At 41.7% G+C, this 27,220-nt stretch overlaps 1 protein-coding gene across 4 annotated transcripts in view; it reads left to right on the plus strand.

Moving 5' to 3' along the window:
• Positions 1-18,130, plus strand: part of SOX2 (SRY-box transcription factor 2) — a 151,322-nt gene extending 133,192 nt beyond the window's left edge. For 2 of the 4 annotated variants that reach the window (XR_004647094.1, XR_004647092.1), the window contains 3 exons: positions 4,524-4,698; positions 5,665-6,034; positions 7,488-9,333. The gene's annotated coding sequence lies outside the window, so the exon portion shown is untranslated. Of the gene's footprint in view, positions 1-4,523; positions 4,699-5,664; positions 6,035-7,487; positions 9,334-12,450; positions 12,612-14,563 lie in introns of those variants that run through there. The other 2 variants (XR_004647093.1, XR_004647095.1) reach the window with 2 other exon arrangements.
• Positions 18,131-27,220: the final 9,090 nt, after the last annotated feature.

The raw sequence follows: 27,220 nt of genomic DNA on the forward strand, positions 1-27,220 counted from the left end.
TATAGAAAGTCAGCCAAAGTTGGCTTTGAAAAGAGGTTTGGATTTTCATCGTGTTCAAACTCCTGAAGGATTCGGAGAGAGTCTGGGATTTAACCAAGTGTCACCCACATTGTATTACTGCCCCCCGAGAGATTCGTTGTTTCTTGTCACTCGTGATTTTTCTTTTTAACTCAGTGGTCTGGGTTTGTGTGGAAGATGGGCAAAAGGCGCTGCTATAAATTCTTACAGGGCTTCGGGGTTGTTTTGGGTGTAATCGCTGTTTAAATTCCGATGCCCAGGACTGCACCTGATTTTGATTTGGATCAAAAAGTTTGGAAGCTGCCGGGGAAGTGTTTACCGGTGAAATAACGGCAGCAAGCAAACTGGGCAGGAAAAGCTTGATAAAAAACATAGTGATGAGTGTGTGTGCGAGAGGGTCGGGGCGGGGGAGTAATGGGAAACTGGCATTTCTGGTCATTCCAGCTCCTCGTTATTGGTTTGCACCGGTAGACAGCCTCCATCTCTCTGTTTAGATATTCTTCACCGACCCCTAGACGCCCAGACAGCACGTTCCCAAACTTTGAAATGCCAAATCACGTTATTGCTGTGGCAAGAGGCTGCTTTAGGATCTGTGACAGCTGAGTTTTCCCTATCGATTATGTGACACTGCAGTTCATTTACACAGCTCAAAAGCTCAAAGACACGAGAAGCCTCCAGTTTAACAAAAAATAAATCCCTCACTGAAAGTGAACCAACTTTATGTACAGTCTTTAAACTGATAGATCAGAACTTAATTCATGGAGAGAGAGAGAGAAGGCGACAGAACCAGTTCCGCTTTCACACTGTCCTTTTGTAAACCTTCAGAAATTACAACATTGAAAATCTAGGGAGATTAAGGACTGAAATTTTAATTAGGAATATAATGTGTTAGGTTGCAATAGCTCTGTAAAACTTCCAGGGCAAACAACTCTCTCTGTCTCTCTCAATACAGTGTGTGTGTGTGTGTGTGTGTGTGAATTATATATATACACAGAGAATAACTGTCCGTATGTATGTCCAATACACTTATAAAGCAACTATTTATCTATATGGTTATATATATCGCGGTAGCTAGAATGTACACGTAGAATATTAACTAGTAGTTAATGTGGATGGTAGCCAGATACAAGAATTAAAGTGATTCCAATTAAATTAAATGGAAGCTGCGGGACCCAGATACAAACGTGGGAGAAGCCCATATGAGGCGGTCATTTATTAAGCTTGATAAGTGAGTGACCGGCCTGCATATGCTGCGGGTTCTTGAACTGGGGACTGTCCAACAGAAAAGACAAGCTCCCAGTCCCTGGCTACCCCCCTCCCTCTGTCCTCGCAGAGGTTTCATTACTTGCTGTTAGTGCCTGAAAACAATAAAGGATGTCGAACTGGGCTTTTATTGATTATTTGTCACCCTGTATTTGTCAGTTTCAATAACTTTTCCTGAAGTTTTACTTACGGGCACTTGAGCTTTCGGATTAGGCCAGCTCTGAGGGTTGCACTGAGGGGTAATTATCCGCTGGCCTGCTTCCCTGTAGTCAGAGCTAGGGAAGCCAGAAAGAAAGGAGCATTAATGTATAGAAGCATTAATCTGTCCTCAATCACCCTAAAGCAGTGACCATTCCAATCAATAGGGGAGCGCTCCCAATAGCTTGGACACTGACTTGGGCCGTGTGGATGGGGTTCCCCCTCCCAGCCCCGGAGATGATTTGGCTTTAGTTAATTTCACTTACAGCTTATTCGCATACTTTTGTCTCTAAGCATGAAGCGTGTTATTCCGAGGGGAATCCAGTGTGCTGCTGCTGTTTGGATGTATTGGCTAGTTCTATAGGTGTACAAAGTGTGTGTGTGTGTATGTGTGTGTGTCTCGATAGGTGTGTTAAGTGGATGTGTGCAAGGACGGGGGTGAGTGTGAGAGTCCGTAGAAGTTCCAAACTATTTTGAAGGCCTAGAAATCGAAGAGGATGTTCCCAATCGGACAACAAACTTCACGTCAATGTTGTTTGAACTTTCCGAATCGGTTACATCCAATATGTTGCATTAAAAGGCTGGATCAAAGTATTAACGTGAAAGCAAAATCAGGGGATTTTAAAAATTTGATTTAAGATCAGCCCTTAAACAAATCCAATTTCTCTTTCCGGATTTACATTTTATATTACTGCGAGATTGCATCTACTCTCTATGCTTAAGAAGGTAAAAAAAAATCACTTGGGTGTCGAGGTGGAAAGAAATCCCCAGGAGGGAATCAAATAGGGAAGAGGCGTGTTGGAAAGGACCAGCAAACAAATGGCGACTGGCAGAATCCTCAGGTGACGCTACCAAATAACACCTGTAACTTTTGTGCAGATCCGTTGTCAGAGCCTAAGAGAACAGGAGAACTGAATCTCGAAGTTGGTTCACTTCCGGAGGGTCTTTTGCATTCACCTTTTTTCTGTACCAGCGTCTTAGCACCATCCAGGGCCCAGCAAGAGCGAGAATTTAGCTTGTCTGGCAGCTAAAAAGTTGATTATGGAAAGAGAGGAAACTTCTTGGACGCCTGAAGTTCTCCCCGGGTGATCTAGAAAGGGAGAGAGGGATGCAATACAAGATCACAGAGCTATTTTAAGAAACTTAAAGTCTTTAAAGGCCAAACCTTTATAGAAATTAGAGAGAGACAAGACCTTATCTTTGGCCATTTCCCTTCTCCAGTAACTTCCATATTGCTCCCATGCGATGCACGCAGTTACATACATCGTAAAGCTATACTAATTTGTAACCACACTAAAGGCAAGCGAGCATAATCGTCCTCTGGGCTGGCACGGTGCCTATCGCGTACAGTATACCGTTTGATGTACTGTATTTCATACCACTGCAAGCTAAGAGACAAGCGAACACAGAGTGCCCTGTTACACAAGATTTAATTACAGCGGAGTGCATTCTCCATGCTGATTAGGAGACAAATCAATCGGGGGCTTATTTGCCACAATGAACCAATAAAAACAATTTATTAGAGCAATAATCTGAGCCCCACATGGTCTAAATATTATTGTTGCAATAGCATGGAGGGACTTTAGATTGGAAAAATGTCACACACACCATCAGAATCCTCACTCGCTAATGCACCCTGAGATTTTAACTTCTTCCCAGGGGGTTATTTGCTCGTTTGGGGGCCTTTTACCAAAAATGGGTTCCACAATTGCAGATTCATATGGTTTCTGAATGCCTACAATAAAAAAAAACGCTGCCCACTTGGTCTTAAAGATTTCCTTATTTCCTGTGATTTATATGTGAAATTCCTGGAAGAAGGGAGGCCATACAAAAGGTCCCCAAGCTATAGACCAAGATAAATGGCTTGTTGTAATATAGTTAGCAAAACATAATGCAAAATACAGAAAATTCTGTAGGGGCTAGGGAAAGACATACATTCCCTGGCTGGAAAGTTACTGAGCATAAAGTCAGGGAGCAGAGATTTTTGAGGGAGTTCGGTGGGAGGAATGTGGGAGATAGAAATTCCATGACCTTCCACCCTACAAATAACACGTCTGACTTATTCTCTTGATTAATCCCTGCAGTCTGCAAAGTGTTCAGTTAAATCAATGAGAGATTCTGGGCTGCAAGGAAAGCAGGATTCTTGGCCCAGCTCAAACTGAGAACTGTAGAGTCCCCTATAGTTTAAAGTTGGTGACTCAGGATACGTTGGCTTTGCTTACAGCCTTCTGGAACTTCAGTCATCTCTGTACTAAACCGGAGAGGACCTCATTTCCTGCGCTAGTACTCAATGCTCTGCCAACCACAAAGTCTTTTAATAAGGCTGCCAGGGGTGCCTGGCTGTGGGAAGGACAGTCAGTGTTTATCACCAGGGAATGAGTTGGCATCATAGTCTCCTCTGAGTCACCAACCTGGCTGGCCCTGAGCATGACTTCATAAATCATGCTACCTCCTTGAAAGCCACATGTTTACATGTACAGTGTTATTCAGCAGGAATGTAAAAAAAAAAAAAAAAAAAAGTGAGAGAAAAGATTAAAAAACAAAAACCCAACAGCCCTGTAGCTCTGTTCCTTCTTCTCACTAGTACATTAATCAATCAGTTGATTGTAGCAGGCACATAAAAACAAAAACTAAAATAAAACCACCCTACAGATCTACAATAAAAAACAATACAAAAATCAGTTACTCAAAGACTGATCTTTTCTATAACCTATCCCTGGAAAGGGATCTTGAGGTGTTGTTTTCATTATTAATTTAAAATGACTTGAAACTATTACAATTAAAAAAAATACGGTGTTTTAGGCATGTGAATATTTTAAAGCAGCTGAATCAGGTTATGAAGGAAAGAAAGAGGATTTGGTTAAAATAGTCCTTTACATTTCTTGTATTCACTTTTTTTTAAATGTAGGTTACTACACATCTGTCTGGTTTTCCCCCCAGTGGAGATGAAAAATGAAACTGGGACAAAAGACATTCTAGTTTGTTATATAACTCTCTCTTGCTTTTCAAACCAAATCTCCTTCCTTTTTTTTTTTCGCTCATAGAGTCCAAAGATATCCTGATGTTGAAGAAACCTCTTCAGTTACACCCAGTCCCATGTTACTATCAGAGGTGGAAGGGGACAGTTAAATGAGTGCGTAACCGCCGTAGAGCAACAATTTGAATATTAATATTTTACTTTCTTCAAACAACAACAACAAAAAGATACTTCAAAACCAGGTGCCAGACAAAACATTAAATTTGCAATCATTAAACCTGTTTAACAGTACTCCAGAAATGAGGAGTAGGAATTTTGATTGACAGCTTGCCACCAGAAGCCCTAAAGTAGGATTTTATTGCAGATATAACCTAGTTTACCATTCTTTGCTCCCTTCAATAAGATTCTGTGTCTGGTGTTGACGTCTGAGACATATATTTACATATAAGCTTCATGTATAATGTGATATTGCTCAGAAAATGGAGAAATATCAATATTTTTCTTGCTCACTATTTTATAAATAAAGAACACACTTAGTTTGTTTTGCTTAGTGTCTTCTCTGACCCTTCAATATATCACATTTAAAGCATTTTCCCCCAACAACAAGACATTTTGCTTACCTGGTAAATTTTTAATTGAGAAATGGTTCGTGTGAAAGACATGTTAAATAAATAACATTAACACTGGCTGACAACTTCTCTTAGCACTCCCTAAGTAATATTTCATTATAGATGAAATGGATCACATGTTTTCTGCTTAAGAGACTAAAACAATGCATTGTTTAATAGTCAATAATGTTTTAATCAAACAATTGGTTTGCAAAGGGAATAGCAGCCAAAGAGAGACTAGATTCCTCTGCTGATCTTTTTCTCAATTTGTTCTGATATCAATAAGAAATATTGGTAGGTTGAAGGCAGATATAAAAAGGAAAACAAATGTTATACTTCCACACTAAATCCTTGGGGTATCATTTATGGCATACTGGCTTTGGAAATGCCGCTCATTTGATATATTGAACATTACTTTTTTATGCACATTAAAACTTTATTTAGCTTAACTGCCTTCTTGATGAGTTTGACTGTAACAATTAATGTTAGAGTCGTCCAAGTAAGAAGCAAACAATTAAAACATTTATGTATTTGATTCTTGATAGGCATCTCTACAAGGTAGGTTTTAACATTTTTTTTTTCTTCTTAATTTTTTTTCAGTAAGAAGGATAAGCTTGGAGCGCCCAGTCACCGTGGTAACTGCCAGAAAAATTCTCCTGAAGTTTGAAGAGGTCAGCTAACAGGGTCAACAACTCTGGCCTCTTTCTGAGCTGGGCCTGGCAGGCCCCATCCTGCAGTTGGAGTGGTAGGCCAGGCCTAGCCCTGGGAGGTGGACCATTCCAGCTCTGATATAAATTTTTTGAGTCAGTTCACGGCCTGGACTCTCCAGGTGGTCTCCAAAATCGATTGTGACCTTCTGACCCTGTCTAACGGAGGCATAGCATCCAACCTAAGTAAGGATTTAGCCAGGAATGACAGCTTTCCACTGAGTGTTATTGGGGACAGTACAAACAATTTTGGAAGCAAGGAGGTAGGTATGAGGAGTAGAGGTCATTAAAAGCATATTAAAAAACTATTTTTTAAAATAACCTTGTTGGTGAAAAGTTTTTATTAGCATTGAGTACCTCCGTTATAAACCTTTTCAGCAAAGCCCTTTCCCCCCTCCCCAGTGCTATTTTATATTAAATATTCTGAATGTTAACATGTGAAAAATAAGCCCTTTGTATATTCCAAACCAAACCTAGTATTTCCTCTGCATCTGGATTTCAAATATGTAAATAAGGCTGGCTGATTTGTAGCCAAATAGGCACTGTCTATAAAGACTGGATATTTTCTTAACACCACAGAAACAGCAGGTTGTTTATTTAAGGAAGTAACTTCTTTAATATGGGCAGCCTTTTTAGATTCAAAATAATCTTAATAGATGCAATTTTTTATTTAAAGAAGGAAATTAAATAACATGCAAAAATAGCCTGTAATAAAGGCCTGCTGGTTTCACAGGCTATGTCCATTGCTGTTTTGTAAAACAAATAGCCAAGCCACAAATTTGGTTACATGTGAATTCTAACAATGCTAAGATCATACCTATACACAAGAAGAAATACTCTTGACCATTGTAAGAAATGCAGAATTTTCTTGGGGCTATTATTGTGCAGAGGTAACAAAGTATATAATCCTGAGCTTCTCAGCAAGTAGCTTTTTGCTTTGGGTTCCTACTGAGATTGTCCTATTTTATTACTATTTTAAGGAACCTATTCTGCACCCCTACTCACTTGAGTAATCCTTATTCAGTTGCAGAAATGGGGCTATGTGGAATAGGAAAAGTACAGTTACCAAGTCGAACAATGTTCTTAAAATTTCATATGTGACCTTAAAACTGCTGTGAAGAAAGTCAATTGTGTAACTATTTTGTCCCATTCTTAGGAAAAATTAAGTAAACTCACCCCAGCAGGAATGTTTTCCCAAATCATTCTTACTATGCCTAGTAAATAAGAAGTAGGTTCCAATATCCTTGCTCACGTTCGGTTAGTACCTTCCCCCTCGAGTGGCCCCATTGAAACCACTGGAGATGCCAAAAGAGTGAGATATTAAACACAAATAAGCGTGGCAGAGTCTGACCCAAAGGCTCAGTTCTGAGACTGGTTCTCACAACAAATAGTGCTTTACTCTGCGAATGCTCCTTTTGGTTACTGTGACTCAGATTCTGTTGCCTTTACTCACATTGAATAGTACCTTACTCTGCAAAAAGTCTCATTGAAATCAGTGGAACATTTGTGGAATAAGATATTAGTCAATCTGCATAAGGGTGGCAGAATCTGGCCCAGTGGGGCTTGGTGTGACGTAAGGTACTACTTAGGGTGAGTAAGGGTGGCAGAGATGGGCCCCAAATAAGCTAGGGCCTGATCCTGCACCTGTTGTAGTCCGGGGTAAATGCTTTCATGGTTTTCTTAGTGAATACTAATCACACATTTTTTTTAAAACAGGGCTACAGCAAAAACAACTTAATGACATGAGAAGGCCCATTGACTTCAGAGGCACTCCTTGTGGGAATAAGACTGGCAGAATCTGGCTCATACTCTTCAATGAGGACTAGTGCCTTTGCTTGGTTTACAGAAAACATATTTAAAAATGCGAGTTATGAGCAGTCAAATGATTTTTAGCAGAGCTTACTATATCCTCATCTCCTTTGGGGCATGATTCTACATTTCCCCCGTCCTGCCTAACAAGCACATGGGCTGCCACTAAGACAGTCTGCATGATGGAGAATGTAAGTATTTCCCTGGGACGCAGATCAAAATTCTCCCAGCCCCTGCCCCAGCCTTACCATCAAGAACAGGCAAAAATAATTGGCATCGGAAATAAAGAAGTGAATCCCAAGATCTTTGGTTCTCTGCAATTTTACTTGCATTTTAGAATAACCTGAAAAATTGGACATTTCCTTAAAACAAAATCGGGTTGGGGCCTGATTATCGTCTGTCTGTTCATGTCATGCAGTCATCTGCACCTGAGCAAAGTGGATATAAAATGCACAGATGCAAATGAAAACACAGGAAGTGGAGAAAAAAGCCCTTTATCTTTTTCCATAGTGAAGATTCAGCCATCATGTATACAAATGATAGATTGTCTCCAACCAAACATTAGCAGCAGCAAAGGTGAGAATTTTTAACCTCCTTCATGCCATCCCAAATTGTGGGAGGTTCGGTACTCCTCCCTACCTACTGTGTTACATTTCAGAGCCTGCTACTATCTAGCCCAGAGTCAGGAAACACAAAGTTAAGGTTCCAAAGAGCAACATTAACTTGGCCACGTTTCACATTGGAAGTGTTTTCTATTTCTGGTTGTGGTTAGATGTGCAGTTTAATGTTCCGTTTAAGTTGTCAAAGGTATACCATGAAGTAGTCATTATATACAACCTAACCCAATTGACACGGCCCTTGAAACTTTAACTTCTGTTTTTCTTGATGGTCTGTGATTTAGCTGTGTATCCTGATGGTGCATAAGATTATAAAGGATATGTTCCCTCTGCAACTTGTTGGAGAGTTTGAGTCAGAGAGGGCATATCATATAATCTTAGCCCTCATTTGAAGTATAGCCGTTATACACACACTTTCTGATGCAAAGCTTCTGTGTGCTCTTTCCCCATTATGTTAAATCCTGATTAGGAAACAAATCTTTACAATCCCCATTATAATGTGACACAAGTAAATTATGCTTTGGGCATATACAATGGAAGTGTAGATTATTTTAGATATATAAAAGTTCTACTGAACTTGAGGTTAGTGGTTTAATTACAGGATTTTTTTAAAAAATTGCTGTTAATAAAAAAAGCCAGTGTTTTCCCCCCTTTGATTTACCTCCAGATCAACCATATTCAGTACCCCTTTTCTGGCATTCGCAGCAACATGTGTGGGTTGGCAGGATCTTATAGGCATTTCCATCTTCTCAGCACTGATATTTTTTCTGGATTGTAGCACCAACTCCACAGTGTGCCATTGTTTGGAATCTTTCAGTGACTCTTCTTCTCCCAACCTGAATCCTGCCTCAGACCCATATTTCTTGATTACATTTTTTCAAAACAATTATAGAAATATTGATTGTAGTAAGAGGCAGTGTGAGCCAATGATTAGATCAGACGGTGGAGAGTCAAGAGACAATGGGTGTTGTTCCGCATTCTGCCTCGGATTTCCTGTTTGACCTTGGGTTTGGCCTTGGGCAAGTTACTTAACTTCTCTGTAACTCAGTTTCCATATCTGTAAAATGGGAATAATAATGCTCACCTTTATAGAGTGCTTTGAGATCATTGAATAAAAGGTGCTATGTAAGAGAAAAGTCATTGTCATTGTTATTTTGTTAGAATGAAATCAACCTAAATCTCCCCTCTACTTTGTTTTAGTTCTTCAGACACATTGTTAGTCTTTTAGGTTTAGGACACCACTTCTTCCATAGAGATATTGTCATTTGGCTTTTTGTTTCCCTTGTATTCACATCTTATAAGGCAGTGCTGATATGCTCCCTTCCCCCTTCACACCAGCTTTGTTTAAACAAAACTACAAAGCGATTGATGATGCATGTTCTCAAGGGCCCAATAACCTTTGTATATACCAAGCAGAGTGCTACTTTTATAATGGTAACTAGCAAGCTAATATACCTCCAAATCGTATTATTTATTTTCCTAGTAATCTAATTGTTGGTTAGCAATTTCTCTTGCTGTTTAGTTGCTCTTGCACAGTCTTGTAGTTTCTAGTTATGTAACAAATCTCATTTTGTGAATATGTGAATTTAACAGCTGTCATTGTCAACAGAGGTGGTGTGTGTGGGTTTTTGGCAAGCTGGCATTACTCATCAGTCTCATGGTAGTTTTGTTTGAAAAATGCTTGTGTTAGAAAAAGTGGATTTATCAGCTCAGCACTGTATGGTGCTAGCATGCAGCACAACAAAAGACAAGTACTCATTTCAGTAGTGCTTGCAGCATTTCATGGGGCCCCCAAATAGGCTGAACAAGGCTTCTCTGGCAACTAAAACCAAATACAGTGGGAATCTGTTAAAGTGGTAGTGTCACTGCCTGGAAAATTGATTCAAGTTCCTTTCTTAATTTGCTGCTGCTTTACATGTTGAAAAAGATTGTTTTATTAAGAAATTCGCTGCCTAGAAAAAAAGAGACATAACTGAAAATGTGATTTTTCTTTTAATCTCTTGATGTCCAGATTAAACGATGAAACTGTCCTTTGGAGAGTGGTTCTGGCATACAAGAAAGAATAAAATACTAGCTGTTCTTTTAAATAGTATTGTTTCAAGTGAATTATACTGCAGTCTTTCAGGGAGATCCTATTTCTTTGTAAAATTTAAACTGTGCATTATCAAAAATGATTTGTTGTAGCTGCATTTTCTTTTGCAACTGGCATTTTAGATTATGAACACAATGGATAAGAATGCTAGTAAACTGTGATCTCATAACTGAAAGTGTCACTGGTGGGTCAAACTAAAGAAACAGTCTCTTATGTTACAAATAACTTGGATTATGTGTATTAAATTTTCATATTACTTTTTTAAATATTTATTGTACTATTTTTACTATTTATTTTTTACATTGCTCTCTGTTTGGACACTGGAAATAGTCTAGTGAATTTCAGTTTTTTATCATGATATTTTAGTCAGTTTCATTTTCAGGTTCTCATGCACAAACACAATACTACAAACACTAAGGTGGAATATTTACTTAAAGAAAACAGTTGGCACTGGATTTAAAAGAGAAATAACTGCAATTAATCTTACATTTTGCAAAAGCTTCAGTTTTACAAAATGCAAGTTCTGGACTAGCTTTGATCTTCCATATTCCCTTATGTATAGAAGCACAATCAATTTCCTATTCTATCTATATTTCAGGTTCTCAGGTAGAAGTCAGAGTGGCAAAACCAAGAATCTTTTTAGGGGCTTAGGAATCAGTGATAAAAATATTCATTTTTGAAAAAATGGCACCTAATTTACATTCACCTTAACTCTGATCCAGATAAATGCACGTGCCCACACATGCACACAAACGCACACACAGTTTTGAATGCACAATAGATAAATGCATGCACAGATGTCTTTCTATATATAATTAATTATTTTGTGTACATAAGCATGCTTGGATGTGTAATTGTCTATGTGCATTCCTACACACTGGGTCAAGTTATGGTGTAATTGTCTATGTGCGTTCCTACACACTGGGGCAAGTTATGGCTGCCTCTGTGTAGGTGTGCTGGGAGCACAGGGGTGCCGCCAGGAGATTCTCATGTTATCCTCCAGCACTCTCATGAAAGAAGCAGCCATCATGTAATTGTTTGCACTTCCTGAGTTCATAGGGTTTGCTGTTGTCACCTGCTGTAAGTGCTGCACACCTCAAACAGCGGGTTGAGGGTTGGGCCATGCACACACATTAGCACAATGAGGGCAGCACGGAGAGAGAGATGATCTGTGCCTGCTGATGGTGTGGGGGCAGCGTGAGGGCAGCCAACTTCAGCAGTGTTACTGAGCATGCTCAGTCCGTGTGAGCATGCTCAGTACAAGCCAAGCAGCAAATCTGGGGAAGGGGTGGGACGCAACCCTGCATCCCCCCTGACCTGTCGCCTCAAAGGCAGGTATTTGCATTTCGACAAGGAACACAGGAAGTAGTATTCTTTAAGACGATATCCTAAGTGGCTTATGAGCAGATAGGCGACCCTTGATCACCAGTCATATAGCATGACAAAGTTGCATTTTGGGGAAGTACACACTATTGTTCCCCTGTAACAATATGTTGCAACAATGATGTTTACAGGTTCCTCCTCCTTTGGCTAAAAGTGGGATTTGGCCGAACCCTCTAATGATGCTTTAGCATATGAGCACAAACCTAGGAATCAGACCTCCTGAGTTCTAATCCTATATTTGACTAACTCTTTGCCCTTGCTGCACTGACCCTCACTGCTTCCTTCTGTAAAACAGGGATAATAATGCTCACCTACCACACCAGGGTATTATGATGATTAATTACTAGTTGGAAAGCACTTTACAATAATACTTTTAATTCTAAGGCATCCCCGCCCCCTGTGCCAGAGCTCTCAGAGCAAGGCACAGCAGAATAATATAAAATACAGAGGGAAGTCAAAAGACCACTCTGTAAGAATATAAAAACAGGAAGGGCTGAAAAAGTGAGGGGTAAAGACAGGGTAAAGGGGAGGGAATAACTATGAATATAAATGTGAATAGGAGATACTGAAATGGAGGTGGCCACAGCGTAGCAAAGTTGTGATCCTTGACTGACTTAAATAATGGTGGGAATTCAAAGCAATGGTGTCTGAGCACACATTTCCTTAAGCCTTGGCCTGATGGGTGAGGTCCTGAACATAGCCAGGGCCTGATCCATTAAGGGCTTTAAAAAGCAGCTATTCCAGTTTAAAAATCAAACCACTTCCACCCTTTTGACAGGCAGCCTCGGTGAGCATAATATGATCATGGTCGTTCTAGCCGTGCTGTATCTGAACAAGTTACACTGAAGAAGCCCTACTACGAGGGAATTACAATTGAGCTTTGGGACCTGAAGGACGTGTTGTTGTTGAAGGAGCATGTATGAAAATGGACAGCACCATGTAAGTGCGAATTGTTCTTATTACATCCGTGCTCTACCCACATATAGAAAGACTTGGGTTTAGGAATAAATTTACTTTTTTTTTAATGTGGCTATACGGTTGAATTGGACTGGGACGGATCCATTTAGTTCAACGGGGCTTTGCCTTTGACATCCAGGGGTTCTCTGGGATGGAGCAGATGGTCATACGTCTCTTCAAAGCTCTGCTGGTTAAACCATTCAGTAGTATTGTTGGCAGCAAAGCAAGTTGTTTGCGTGCCTTTCCATTCAGTTGTGAGCTATGTAAGGGGGTGCTCAACCAGCTGGAACATGTGGCTTTGGGGGGCACAGCCACTTTCTCCTCCAGTTTTGTCAAGCCTCACAAACATGAATGTACCGACTCTAAATATGGCTATTTCCCCCAGCTCTACGCTTACAGTACCCTTGTGGCCACTTGCATGAAGCGTCAGAGAAACATTTTAGCCTCATCTCATTATGACACCTGCCGGGATCAACTCGTTTGCGGGGTCCCAAAGCCCAGGCGCCGGCCCAGGCCTGGACATCTACAGTGCAGTGTTACAGCTCGTCAGCCCAAACCCTGCAAGCCCAAGTCCGCTCTCATGGGCTAGCTGCGGGAATGTTATTGCAGTGTAGCCATACCCTTAAGGGCCGAGTCCGGCAAACACTTACTGCTGGGCGTAGTGCATACTACCACGGCACAGGACTGAGGAATGGCAGTTTGTGCCTCCCCTTGTCAGGAGCTAGAGGGGCCAGTTTGGCCCTCAGCATATGCTAAGGCAGCCCTAAGTTGCCCCTTTGCTACGATGACCATTATGGGCCACTGTAGGGGGTGCAGAATTTCTGAAGCACAGGTCCACCCTGGCCAGGCCCTCACTCCACCTCCATACTGCCCAGGGTTCCTGTGGAGGCGATGCAGAGCTGGGGGTGCCAGCTCTGCACCAGGCATAGGCTCCCTATACTGGGAGGGGCGGGGGTGTTAGTAAGTTATGCCTGCTCTTTGGTCCTTTTGTGCCAGGCTAGCTGGTGCAAAGGGGCTGCAACACCAATATTGACTCGGCTCCTATGCCTGGCAGTAAATATTTGCAGGATCAGGCTCTTAGATCCTACTCCACTGTAGCATCCCTTAGATGTGTGCAATCTACCTTACACCAAGGCCGCAGCAATCCAGCTTGCTCCTGCGGCAGAGTGGCGAATCATTTCAATTTCTGCTCTGCCGTGTGTCCCCGCTCACTCTCGCTCGTTCCTCATGAGTTATGATAACATATAAGCAGCTTACAGAATTCTTATCAGAATCAGTTGAACACAATGCAACACTTAACTCTTAATGACAGCCACCTCTGACTGTGAATGACATGTCATAAATTATGTTTGGACTAGATTTTTCAGTGGCAGATATTCACCGTGCCACCCAGTCAGCCCTATAAAGTTGCACTTGCCTCCTTAATCCCACTTGGATGAGTGCCCTGCTTTCTCCACTTTCCGTCACTCGGGCACTTTAGTATTTTTGAACAAGTGAACAATCTTTGTTTCTGTACCTTATTAGGCCAAAGACCATAGCAGCGAACGATGGCATCAGCAGGCCCTGCAGGCAGGATTCTCTGCAGACCCAGCCAACCTCCAACAAACCCCTTTTTATCCTCCTGTTTCTAGGAAGAATTATGATGGCGGAGCCCTGCTGTTGATCAGTCAAATCTGTGGTAGGCCTAGAGATAAGTCCTGTAAGCGTGGTGTACTGTAAAACAGCGGCTCCCATTCATTAGTAGCTTGTGTGTAATAAACCACCAAAAAAAGGGGGGAGGGGGAGAGCAGCTGCAGTGTGCAGGAGCAAACAACACAACTCATTCTTAGGAGCCAAAACTTTCTAATTTGCTGCTGGGCAGCCCAGCACATAGAAATTCTTTCTGATAATACACTAGTGCCCTCAGTGTCTGTTTCTTGATTTTTTTTCCCTAGTTTTGCTTTCTGGAGGTTCTGAGGTCCGGGACAGTTTCACTTTGAACCAAAAATGTAGACACTAGCTGAATAGGAAAAGAAAAGCAGCCACTCAGCGACTGTAGACTCCCGCATAAGAATGTGGTGGGTTCTGAAAGAAGTTGTCCTGCTGTGGAATGGCCGTTACACATATCTCAAGGAGCAGCGTGTAAACAAAGTGTCACATGGACTGCAAGAAGATAGAGAAATGTAATGGATCTATACTTTATTTAAACACGAGGGGTAAGAGAATAGCATATTCACGAGTGGACAAAATGATGTTTATGGATGTAGAGCTGGCTAGAAGATTTAAAAAGTGTTTTATTAGTTTAAAAAAAAATACTACCCAAAACTGAAAAAAATATGGCAAAGTTATTTGGATTTTTTCCTCTATGTTTAATCACCTCTAATAAATATCTAATTTCACCATTATCTTCCCGTTTAAAAGTATATATACGCACCCATTTAAGATGGGTCTAATAAGTGGAATGTATAGCACTGCATATATTAGGAGCTGGACCATTAGTGGAGAAAAGATACTCATGACTATTTTGGGGTATTAGTCGCTGAATTTGGATTTGCCATGTTCACCCCCTTGATGTATTTGCTTTGGATCATGGAAAATGAATTTCAGGCCTGGAACAAAAATGATGGTTACTTATTATTTATATTGTGGAGCCCCAGTCATGGATCCAGACCCCGTTATGCCAAGTGCTGTGGTTTTATGACTAAATGAAATTCATTTTGGACAAAACCATATCCCAATCAACTAGCCACCAAAGGACTGCTGGATCTCTCTAGGAAATCGCTAAGATCTGCCTCTAGTGGAAGTGCCAGGTTGTGAAAATGGTGCCCATGGTAGGACTGGCACCTGCATAGACCCTAATAAGTATTTTTTTAGCACGGAGGCCCATTTCTTTCTGCTGTCAGCTCCCATGACCAGTAAAGGAATAGAATTACATTAATTTTGTGCTTAATTACCAGAGAGGAAGAGAGTTGCTGAAATATTCCCAGGTCTTTGGCTAGAGTCCTGTTAAGGAGGCATTTATTGGCATCTGACTGCTCTCTTCCCAACTAGAACTGCGAACATACACACACATGCTGAAATTACTGTGTCTATATCAATGCAAATGTGCTGTCTGCATAACCAAGGTGAATGATAACGGATGACAGAAAACTGGATGTTCCAAAAGCGTTCATATATTTCACATGAAATAATGTTGTAACATTGGACACTAATTAACACAAACAAATCACTCTATTGACAGACTTAGTCCACTGGCCAGAGCCCTGACCCAAGGCTGCAATCACACACCCATGCCACAATTACTAATTTGTTAGTGACAATGATGGTGACAAATGGTTCTTGGTTACCAAATATCTGAGCCCAGAAAATTGATTGAATACTCTAGATAGATATGACATCGTGGGAGGGACCATGTTCCCTCAAACTTAGATGAGAATCCGGGCACAAACACACCTAAATAAGTCAGACAAAGTTATGTGGCCACTCGCCTCACAGTTGGAACTACAAAATAACCCCCTGACCATAGTACTGACACAGGGGGCAATTAAATAAGATAGAAAAGGCTCCCCCAAGGCTGGAAAGTAAAGAAAGTAAATAATAATAATTTGCCTAAACAATAAACACCTCAAACCTTAAGAGACATTCAACATCTGAATTCTCATGGAAACTATTTACTATTTTAGTAGTTTTAAAGCATTGTGTCAGCAGAGCGGCGTTCCAACTCATATTTGACTACAGTAAACTTTAAGGACCTGATTCTCCTCTGACACTTGTTTTACCCCAGTAAAGCTGTTGACTTCATTGGGATACTCCTGATTTATACCAGTGAAAGCGAGAGGAGAATCAGGGTCTGAAGATATTTTTAACCCTTGGCTGGCATTCCATCTCAGGCTGATTCATTGACAATGACTCTTAATGGATGATCTAACTGAGTGTTTCTTGCCAATAAAATAAATCTCTTCTGTAACCTTTTTTAAAGTAAAGAAATTCAGATGTGAGACATGAAAGGCAAAATAATGTGGAGGCTTATAATCAGAATTTTTAAAATGGGCAGAAAGATTATCAGAGGGTTATAGTTTCTTTTTGTTGATCAGTTACAAACTATCTGATGGAAAACATTATGAATAGTAAATCACATGCGCTTTTGTGCACTCTTAAATGTAGGAAGTAATTTGACAACGCCATACATATATGTGGACTATAGCTGGTGTCTGCACTTTCAAATTAAAGTTTTAATGGTGGATGGTTTAATGGTAACACAAACTTTAAATACATAATGGGGATGTATTTATTTTTTTTAGCCTGGCCTGTTGCTTATTTCATGAATCCCTCTTTCACCGCCTAAGCAAGTGTGAGGCATTGTGCTGCCAGCACTGTCCTTATTCCCTGAAGCACCCCCACTGTCTGTCACTATAGGGATGGAATATTGTAAATTCCAGGAGCTATTTTCTCACTGCCAACCTGGGGCCAAGCTGACCTTAGTGGGAGCTGGGGTGACATTCAGGATCGGGCTCTTTGTATCAGGAGGTTCAGATGCATTAGAGTGGAAGGCATTCCAATGGTTCTGAAATTCCTGCAGGTGCTTAAACTGCAAAGGGTCCTTTCACAGCTTCACATCTGCTGCTGTCATGTGCATTTGAGCATGTGACCGTAGTGTTTGTTTGTTTGGCTGACTGACATGTAGTGACCAGAACTGCTGATAGAAGGTCTCCAACAAAACAGTTTTGCTGGTCAGAGTTCACTGGAATATAACCAATCTGTACTGCTTGTGACATTTCTCTGGCCTTTGGAAAATAGTGCGTAATGATAATAAGGTTGCTTATAAATGTGTATTTAATTTGCTTTCAAACTTGACAGCCTCTTTGTAGAAGAAAACATCGACAGTGAGCAAATGACACATTTGACTCACCCAATAGTCACAACTGCCCAAAACTGGGACTCAGTCTTCCAGCTCTTATTCCATGGGACAATTTGGCTAAGTAAGGATTACTGACATGAGTGAGGGTGAGCAGGATCACATCCTGTAATCCTGATAATGTCTTTTAAATATCAGAAAGAAAATTGTCAGAACTTGCACCATTCTGAATATTAGGGCAGAATGAAAAAAAAGAAAAAGACAAAAGAGCCCCACGCTTGTTACTTAGTGGTGATCAAACTAATAATTGAAAATAATGAAGAATGGTACAAAAAGATCTTTCATTCCCATTTGCCTCATTTTGCCTGCTGTGCAAATGACAAGACTATTATAGTCAGAAAAGTACAACTTTTCCGAATGTCTACAGTTGTACATTCACATCCTCTTCTGATCGAATCAACCACTTTTAAAACTGCATTTGACTTTTTAAAGCATATCTGTATTTTTCCCTATCTTGTTTTGTTTGTAAATCTGTATCTTATCTGTTTTCATGTTGTAAAGGACTAAAGCAAAGATATTTTCAGAATAAAAATATCAGGTGGCATTTGTCCTTCTTGAGTGTTCTAAAAAATGGATCAAATAATATTAAAAAGATTTTCTTGTCTTAGTCTTTTTGTGTTTTTATGAAATTGATAGATTTGTATATGGAGCCTGCTCCTGTATTGCTGTCAATGGCAGTAGTCCCTGATTAAGAAGAGCAGGATCAGGACTTTTGATTTAATCAGTTCCTCATGTTTTGTTTTTCTGTACACCTACTGTTAGCCCAATATTCTTCCCACCACATAGCCTTGTATTTGAACTGCTGTTCCCTCATCCCCCGAGTTAGATGCCCTGCTATACATGTACTCTTATCCTTAGATAGACCGTACATTCCAAAACATTTTAGCGATTCATGCCTGGCTCAAAGACAAGGGAGAGAAAAACTGTTTATTTCAGAGGATGCATATAAATGATACTCCAACAGTAGCTGACTTGAAGAGGAAACTCAAGTTCTTATGCCAGCATTTCCAAATTTGCCTTCAAAATGATGTGCCGAGATTTGGACAATGAAGCCGTTGCAAGTGTATTTTTGAAGCTCAAGTCCTGTGCAAAACAATAATGGATGTGCTTGTGCAAACAGGGTCGTTAGCCACTCAATTTTGGACACACAGCTGCACTTCAAGCTTTTTGCATACACAAAAACTTGGTGCACAAAATTGGTGGGATAATTTTAGCATCCAGGTTGAGGTCATTCTGTAAGTTGTGTCTCTTCCTTTTGCTTACGTGTCTGGTGCAGAACACGAAGGGACAGATGCTCAACTGGTGTAGATTGTCATTGTCATATTCATTGTCACTGAAGTCAAAATGTTTAGTTTTGATATCAAAACACAATATAATATACAATACAAAATATATCTAAATATTCAATTTAATAGCTATACATATAATGTTAAAATTTATTGTGTAACATAATACAAAATTCAAAAATGAAATTAAACAAATCAAAGTTGAAATGAAATGATTTTACCTTACCAAAATGAAACATTTTGACGTTTTCAAAACAAGAAAGTCTAAATGATTTGTTTTGACACTTTGGCTTGGAGAATTTTGTCGAAATTTACACATTCCCGCGAAATGTTTCAATTTCAATGAAATTGCATTTTCAGATGGAAACCTGTTCTGACAACAAAATTTCAACTGGCTGTAGTTAGAACTATGATTAAAAACCACGTTTCAGCCCCAGTTCAAGGAGTTCTAGTCTGGAATGTTTTTCAAGGGACACAGAAGTTTTTTGGAGTTGTGTGATTTTTACCTAGTGCTACGAGTGACACTTAGTCTCACTGAAATTGAGAAATTAGAGAAAAACTTTCTCTGTTTTTACATTGCTTAACTTGTGCATTTATTAGCACTTTGTGTAAAGTCAGTTTCCCCCTGTGCACTCACTTGACTTACTTTTTCCAGTTTGTGGGGGTTTAACCACATAGCAACATGGGAAGAGAAAACAATTCTCTCTCTCTCTCTCTCTCTCTCACACACACACACACACACACACAGGAACTCAGGGAAGGAGTTTGTAGCTCTTTTTGTGAAACTGACTAGATTTCAGTGTCTCTTTAAAATAATTATAAGACCATCTACAGCTGCCAGCAAAACGGTGTTATAAACTGGTTTGGGAGAAACAGTTTTAAACACCGCTGTGAGACCAGGCTAGGTAGGTCCTCAATGTTTGTTGCAAAGAGAAGTCAAGTTCCTTTTTTAGATCTTATCTCTGATGGTCAGACCTCAGTTTCCTAGGAGAAATATAGCCTTAAAAATGTTACCTACTTTCCTGACTTTTTTAAACAATTCAAATTAGCGACTATTGGAAGCCTTGGCCAGGGCGGATCTTTTTATTCTGTGTTTGAACAGAATCTAGCACAATGGGACACTGGTCCGTGACTTGGGCTTCTCGGTGCTACAGCATATAAATAAATAGTAATAATTTTAAGCTCTTACTTGAGACCCCAGCCCTGCTTCATAATCCACTAACACGGACCCCCTGCATCAGTGACAAGGCCTATTCACTGAAAAGAGACTCTGAATGGGCACAGGAACCCTTCCTAGCTGGTACCAGTGTGTTATGGGGGCCAAAGGCACCTATCCTATGCACTGGCTTAATTTGCATTCTGTGATTCACTTCTACGTCACTACAGTGAAAAAAGTTAAGCAGGCATTTGCACATAATCTTTGCACATCCGGGCCTGAGTTTGCAACCTGCTTTATAGGCTTGCTCATCTGTTTGTTCGGCAGTAACCTGAACTGGGGAAGGTAAGACTAAGGCACCTGTAAGTTCCCCATCACTGATATTGGGGCCTGATTACCATCAAGCTGCATGATTAAGTACCAGAAGCATCAACAATTGAAGGGTTGTTTGATTGTTTGTTTGTTGAATCTCCCCTGGGGCCCGCAAGCTGAAGTTATCACTGTATGCCTGTTCCCATACTTGTCTCTCTCGTACACACTCCCCACAACGAGGATGTACACAGCCTGCTCCATCCAACACACTTTACCGCCCTGCCTGCCTAGACCAGTACTACAGCTTTTGTAGAAGTGCTCCACATGCAAATCTGTAGCCCTCTGAATGCTCTACTGCCTTAAATAAGACAGTTGCAGAATTAAACAATAAATGACAGCAAAGGAAGAGGGAGGAAACGATGTTTTCAGATCAGATTTGAAATAAGGTGAGTCAGGGAGGCAGGGTGCTAGAAAGCTGTTCAGACACCTTTATCGGTGTAGTGCACCCTTTTTTCATATCCATTTAACCTCTTGATCCCACTTCCCTGTATAAGAGTGAAAAGAAACAGACCGTGCAATCCACACTTCTGGATGCAGGAGGTGCCCAGCGCGATGGATCTGGTCCTCGCATGATGTGCTCAACCCCTGCTAAGAGTCAATGAGCACCCTTACCTCCCATCAACTTCAGTGGGAGTTGGGGGCACTCAGCACTTTTCAGTATCAGGCCCACTGGAGTGAAATTATAAACCTGGGACATTGTGTGGACATACACACACACACACACACACACACACGCTAGCCAGCAGCTTAAAAAAAAAAAAAGGTAAGATTATATTGGCGTATATTAAACACATCTGTATTTGTTAGGGAACAAAGTCCCAAGAGACTCTAAACCACATCAGTTATGAAAGAGTTAAAAAGCTGAGCAAAGGCTGTTTTTAATTCCAGTGAGTCCTACAGATGCACTCTTGCAAATTCAACCTGTACCACAGAAATCCTAAATTGCAGTGCCCTGCACCCCACCGAAACTCTTCAGTCTGCTGTAAGTAAGCCTCAGCATGGGCAAAATTGGGGGTGAACAGTTGGAGGAGGGGCTCAAGCCCTGGGCCTTTGTAGCTGAGGGGCGAAACACTGAGATCCTGCGGAGAAGGAACACAGAAACCCTCAAGGCAGAGAGAAATAGACCTAGACAAAAGCCCGTTACATGGTTGCAAATCACCCCACTGCTGTTATTTTATTTACTGCAGTCTGCAGGAGGATTGTTTTTTCTTTGCAAAATTTTTAAGCTTCACGGTCCTTTTTCCTTTTGCTCCACAACAGCGGTCACTTATACCACAGTGCCACATACAGACAGACCTCACCTTTAGCTCCTCAAGGGAAAAATAGCCCTGCCGCTCTGGATATGCTGGGTACAAAACCAAACCATCACATGGCCGCCTCTTGCAACTTTAAAGAGACTGGGCTAGATGCTATCTTGTTAAAAATGAAACCTTTACTTTATGTCCTGTAAGTGGAGTTTACTTCTGTGCTCTGATGGTGAGCATGGTATAAGTGCATAGGCATAGACAGGCCATCTCGGTTGTAGCTAAAATACTGATATAATGGGCCAGATCATCTGCTGGTATAAATCGGTACCACTCCATGGATTGCACCTGCTGGAAATCTGGCCCAGTGTTTTAAAAACTCTTTTTGTAAGGGCTCAGTGTTTTTTTTATTTATTTGGTGGTGGGTGAGAAAAAGAGGAATGTTCCACAGCTTCAGTGTTTATACATTTCCAACAGCGTTTCTGAAAAAAACATTCCCTTGCAGCTTCAGAATCCGCTCTCTGCATAATTACACTATTAGTCTGGGATCTCATCCTATCTGTCAGTAGCAACTTTGGGGATCTCTTTCTTGCCAGGATGGTTAAAATAATTACAGTACTTAAATGTTGAGTCTAATCCACAGATCCAAAGTGTGTTCTCCCCCCACACCCCGCCCCTTTCTTGGGCTTTTACACTTTGAGAGACAGAGAGTTTGCTAGAGTTTCTTTCACCATCAGTTCTTGGATTTTCAAAATGGGTTTTGGATATTATTTGCTGGGAGTGTGAAGATATCTTCAATCCAAATCTGGAAAGAAAGAAGCTGCTCATGTCCCTCTGTGGGAATAAATGGCTCCTCTTCTTTTGGTAAACATTTCTTTGCAATCCAGCCAGTAGCAGACTAGCCTTTGGGGCCGGAGGGGTGGAAGAGGGGGGTGAGAGGGAGGGGGAGAAATGTCACTTCATAACAACAAGAGGCCATGAGCTGAGCTATCTGCCTGCTTTAAACAACATAAACCAGGAAGTTGAAAGGAGAACATGTAATAAGTGTGCAGCCTGAAAAGGTGGGCTCTCTCCCTCCTGTGACAGGTTTACAGAGGTATTTACAAGGTGTTTGAGCAGGTAATTAGCACCCAAACCAAGCTGCAGGAAATAGTTCTGGTCATCTCAGATGCAGAATACATAATGAGCTGGAGGGCTTGATTTTCAATGGATGATTTACTCAGAACAATGGCCCCAAACAGAACTGAGTGCAGGACTTAGGGATGGTAACTTTAGAGCCAGTGGGCTCCTTTCCCATCAGTTTACAACAGTTTTTTTTTTTAAGCTGATAACATTTTAAACATTTTGCAAGAAAAAGTTTTCTTAGGGGGAAAAATACCCTTGAATTTGTTATAAAAGAAATGCCTGTGGATAAGGAAACCCATACTGTGAATACACCTGTTGCCAGCCAAAGAGAAATGTTTGGTGGTTTATTTCAATCCAAAATCTTGAGGACTTCTTGTGTTTTTTATCTAACCTCACTTTAGAGATTGTAAGTGTTGCATTTGATAGATCCCTTGGAACTAAACTTCTTTGCTATGCTCCATTGGACTAAAATATTAATATTTTAGACTGGGAAATAAAATTACAAATATAATCTGAAATACCCTAAAATGGAGGACAAAGCTAATATGACCCTCATGAATCTCAGGTCTTTAAACAGTCCTTTGTAGAAATGTTTATACCATTGAGAAGGAAGTTGTTTTGAATGCAAATCCTTTCAAATGCATCACCCGTTTTCTAATTTATAGCTACATACAGCACTATGCTATGGCCTCGATTCTGCAATTGGATCTGCTAGCACTTCCCCCTGGGCAGAGCTCCCAGGAAGCCATGCTAACAAATCTGATTATAGATTTGGGGCCATAATTAGTAATTGGTGATTAAGGGCCTGTCTGGACTAGAATTCTCAGCAGTGTCACTAGTGCAAACCCCTAGTAGAGACACACCACATTGTGTAATTTTTTCACAAGTTCAATGCATCTACACTGGGGCTGTGCATTAGCGGAGCTCCCACCAGTGGAAAAACCCCAGTGTGAAGAGCTGCTGTAAGGAGCTGCTATTTGCAAGGCACAAGAAGAAGTGTTAGCACAAGCAGTCCTACAAAACCCAGGAATTGTGCTACATTTTCTTAAGCGCCATCTACTTCATATTTTAGCTATTTCCATATCTACAGATTTAGCACACTCCTGTAACATCCAGTAGAGACAGGGAGGGGCCCCAGTCCTAAAAACATTTACAGGCATGCTTAACTTTAAGCAGCAAATTGTTCCATTGACTTCATTGTGACTACTCAGGTGCTTAAAAATTAACATGAGTAAGTGATAGTGTAACCCACTGATCAGTGTGTGTTGTGTGTCCTCTTCTGTGCTTCCTCCACAGGGGATATGAAGGTGGTACAACCTCTAGCTATAGAGATTAGTTCGGTACTTTAGCTCAAGCTGTAGAGTTATGTCTCTAGCTCTGGAGGTCCCTGGTTTGTCAACCAGGATGATGCCCATCACATGAATGAAGCTTTTCCTCACGGAAGAATACAGCTAAACCAGCTTGGTAGGTCTCTCTGTTGTAGGGCTATTAACAGAACTCCCATAGTGCTTCACTTTCTACCTGCAACTGTCTTCAGTTAGCTACAGTTAGGCTGACTGGGGCCTAACAACAACTATCTATCTGAGAGCAGTAGAAGACACAGCCATGAATTCGTCCTTCAGGTAAGAGTCTCTTAACTTCATTGGGATCCATTAGTCTTTCCTTAGAACTTCAGCTGTTCACTGCATTATGGGGTTAACTAGAAAACTCTTTAAGCAGAGGTAAAAATAAATCCCTTTGTATTCTGGGAAAGGGTTGAAAAGACAGCAAGGCCTGATCTATATCAGTAAACCTTCACTGGTGTAACTAAACTGATTTAATATTGACCTACTTGAACTTATATAGAGGCACTTAAATCAGTGTAAACACAATTTAAACTGGTTTAGCTTAATGTGGTAAGTTAATTTTAAAACTAATTTGAGCTCAAATTAATGAATGGATTTACTTGTAAATGGTTGTGAAATTAATTCTGTACTCAAAGAATGAGCATTGTAAGTTTGGTGAGGATACACTGAATATACACAAACTACGTAGCTGCTTTAGTGCTAAATATTATCCAGAACAAAATTCTGTCCACATGCTCATCTCTACTCTTTGTATAGATGACCTCACTCACCCCAGAAATTCAATGAATTATTTCAGTAGGGACCAGCAACACTTTAAGAAAGACCCTGAGGAATAAGGTCTTTAAATGAAACTCCAGGGTTTATTATGGTAGAATCTATTGGCCCCCAACAAAGAGTGGGGTCCCCACTGTATTAGGTGTTATACAAATGTATGGTAAGAACAGTCTTCATTGTGGCCAACTCCAAGCAATCAAAAATAATGAGTCCGCCCTCTCCCCCCCAAAATCATGATCTTGGCTTAAAAATGGTGAGATTTTAAATTAATGAATTTTAGGTTATTTGCTTTTATGGGTTGAGCATTTAGGGCAGAGGTGGGCAAACTACGGCCTGTGGGACAGTCCTGCCCGGCACCCGAGCTCCTGGCCCGGGAGGCTAGCCTCCGGCTCCTCCCCCGCTGTTCCCCCTTCCTCGCAGCCTCAGCTCGCTCGCTCCGCCAGCGGCGCAATGCTCTGGGTGGCGGGGCTGTGAGCTCCTGGGGCAGCACAGCTGCAGAGTCTGGCCTGAACTGGTGCTCTGAGCTGTGTGGTGGCGGCGGCGGCGTGGCCCGGCCAGGGCTGGCTCCAGGGTTTTTGCTGCCCCAAGCAGTGCAAAAAAAAAAGGAAAAGAAAAAGCCGCCATCGCAATCAGCTCTACCGCTGCCACTTCAGTCTTCGGCGGCAATTCAGCGGCGGGTCCTTTGCTCCGAGAGGGACCGAGGGACCCGCCGCCGAAGAGCCGGATGTGCCGCCCCTCTCCGTTGGCCGCCCCAAGCACCTGCTTGCTGGGCTGGTGCCTGGAACCGGCCCTGGGCCCGGCTCCAGCCAGGTAGTGCAGCTCTAGCGCCGCCAGCCACCGGTGGTCCAGGCAGCATGGTAAGGGGGCAGGGAGCGGGGGAGTGTGTGTGTGGATAGAGGTCAGGGTGGTCAGGGGGGGACAGGGGGTTGAATGGGGGCAGGGGTCCGGGGAGGCAGTCAGGAAGGAGGGGGGGTTGAATGGGGTGCAGGGGCAGGGGTTCCAGGGGCAGTCAGGGGACAGGGAGAAGGGGTGGTTGGATGGGGCAGGGGTCCCGTCAGGGAACAGGGTGGGTTGGACGGGGCGGGAGTCCGGGGGGGGGTGGGGCAGATAGGATGTGGGGGCCGGGCCACAATCCCTCCCCTAACCGGCCCTCCATACAATTTACGAAACCCGATACGGCCCTCAGGCCAAAAAGTTTGCCTGCCCCTGATTTAGGGTCATATTTTCAAGCTCTTCTCCACAACCACAAGTGCTAGAAACTTTCTTATTTTTAAATGAAAGCTGAAGTGATCCCACAGGGTATGTCTACATGGTTCCCAGCTCACTTACACATATTCACACCAGCTCCCTTTGAGGTAGCGTAGATATACGTAGTAGTGTAGCCATGGTAGCATGGGCAGCGGGGTATGTACTGACATTCAGGTGGGTTTGTTCTAGGCAGAGCTAAGCTGTGCTGCTGCATTCTACCCATCCTTCCAAAGTTCCACTGCTAATTATACTCCTGCTAGCTCAATGAGAGCTGGTGCGAGTATATGTATGCGAGCTGGGAATCCTACCCTAGCTCCTAGTGTAGCCGTAGCTACCGTTATAAGACTCCAGGAGGTGGGGCTTTAAGAAAAATAGCAAAGATTGTGAGACTCGTGATAAAATCATGAGTTGTCAACACTGCATCCCTGCCCTGCAGAGTTTACATTCTAAATAGTCAAGACAAAAGGTGTATGTACGTTCTGGGGAAACAGAGGGAGCGAGATCTTGACCTTGACATGCCCAAGGTCACCCAGCAGGTCAGTGGCAGAGCTGGGAATAGAACCCAGGTCCCCTGACTCTCATGCCAGTGCATTAGCTACTGGTTCTCAGGGACAGAGAGGTCAGAATGTAATTATTTGAGGTGGACTTGAGCTGAGACGCTGGACAATATGGGTAACTTTACCGATCGCTGAGTTAAACCTCTATTTCCATTTAATCCCCAAAGTGCCTCTTTTGTGTGTGTGCTTTGTCAAAGTGTGCCTCCGGCCACCATGCTGGGGCATGGTTCATTGACTCGTCACCTCAGCATCACTTCCTCAAGCATCTTGGATCATCTGAAGTCTCCCATCACAGTACTGACCAGGCATGTTCCACAATAGTGGATGAAAGGATCAGTGCTACTCTGCTCTGTAAAACCAAACTGCAAGAGTAACCAATTTTAATTTTGGGGTGTTCTAAAAGTATAGGCACCTGCATTTGAATTGATAGTTAGGGCCAAATGTACCACCTTTGATCCTTCTACCCAACTCACAGTGATGTTCATGCCAATATATGACCTTTAGGGTCTGATTTTCAGAAGTGCTGAGGAATCAGAGTTTCTTAGTCTGTCACTAGTACGGTAACCTTTTGGGGAGCACTGATGGTCTC

Source organism: Trachemys scripta, chromosome 9, assembly GCF_013100865.1.
Source record: "Trachemys scripta elegans isolate TJP31775 chromosome 9, CAS_Tse_1.0, whole genome shotgun sequence".
Lineage (NCBI taxonomy): Eukaryota > Metazoa > Chordata > Testudines > Emydidae > Trachemys > Trachemys scripta.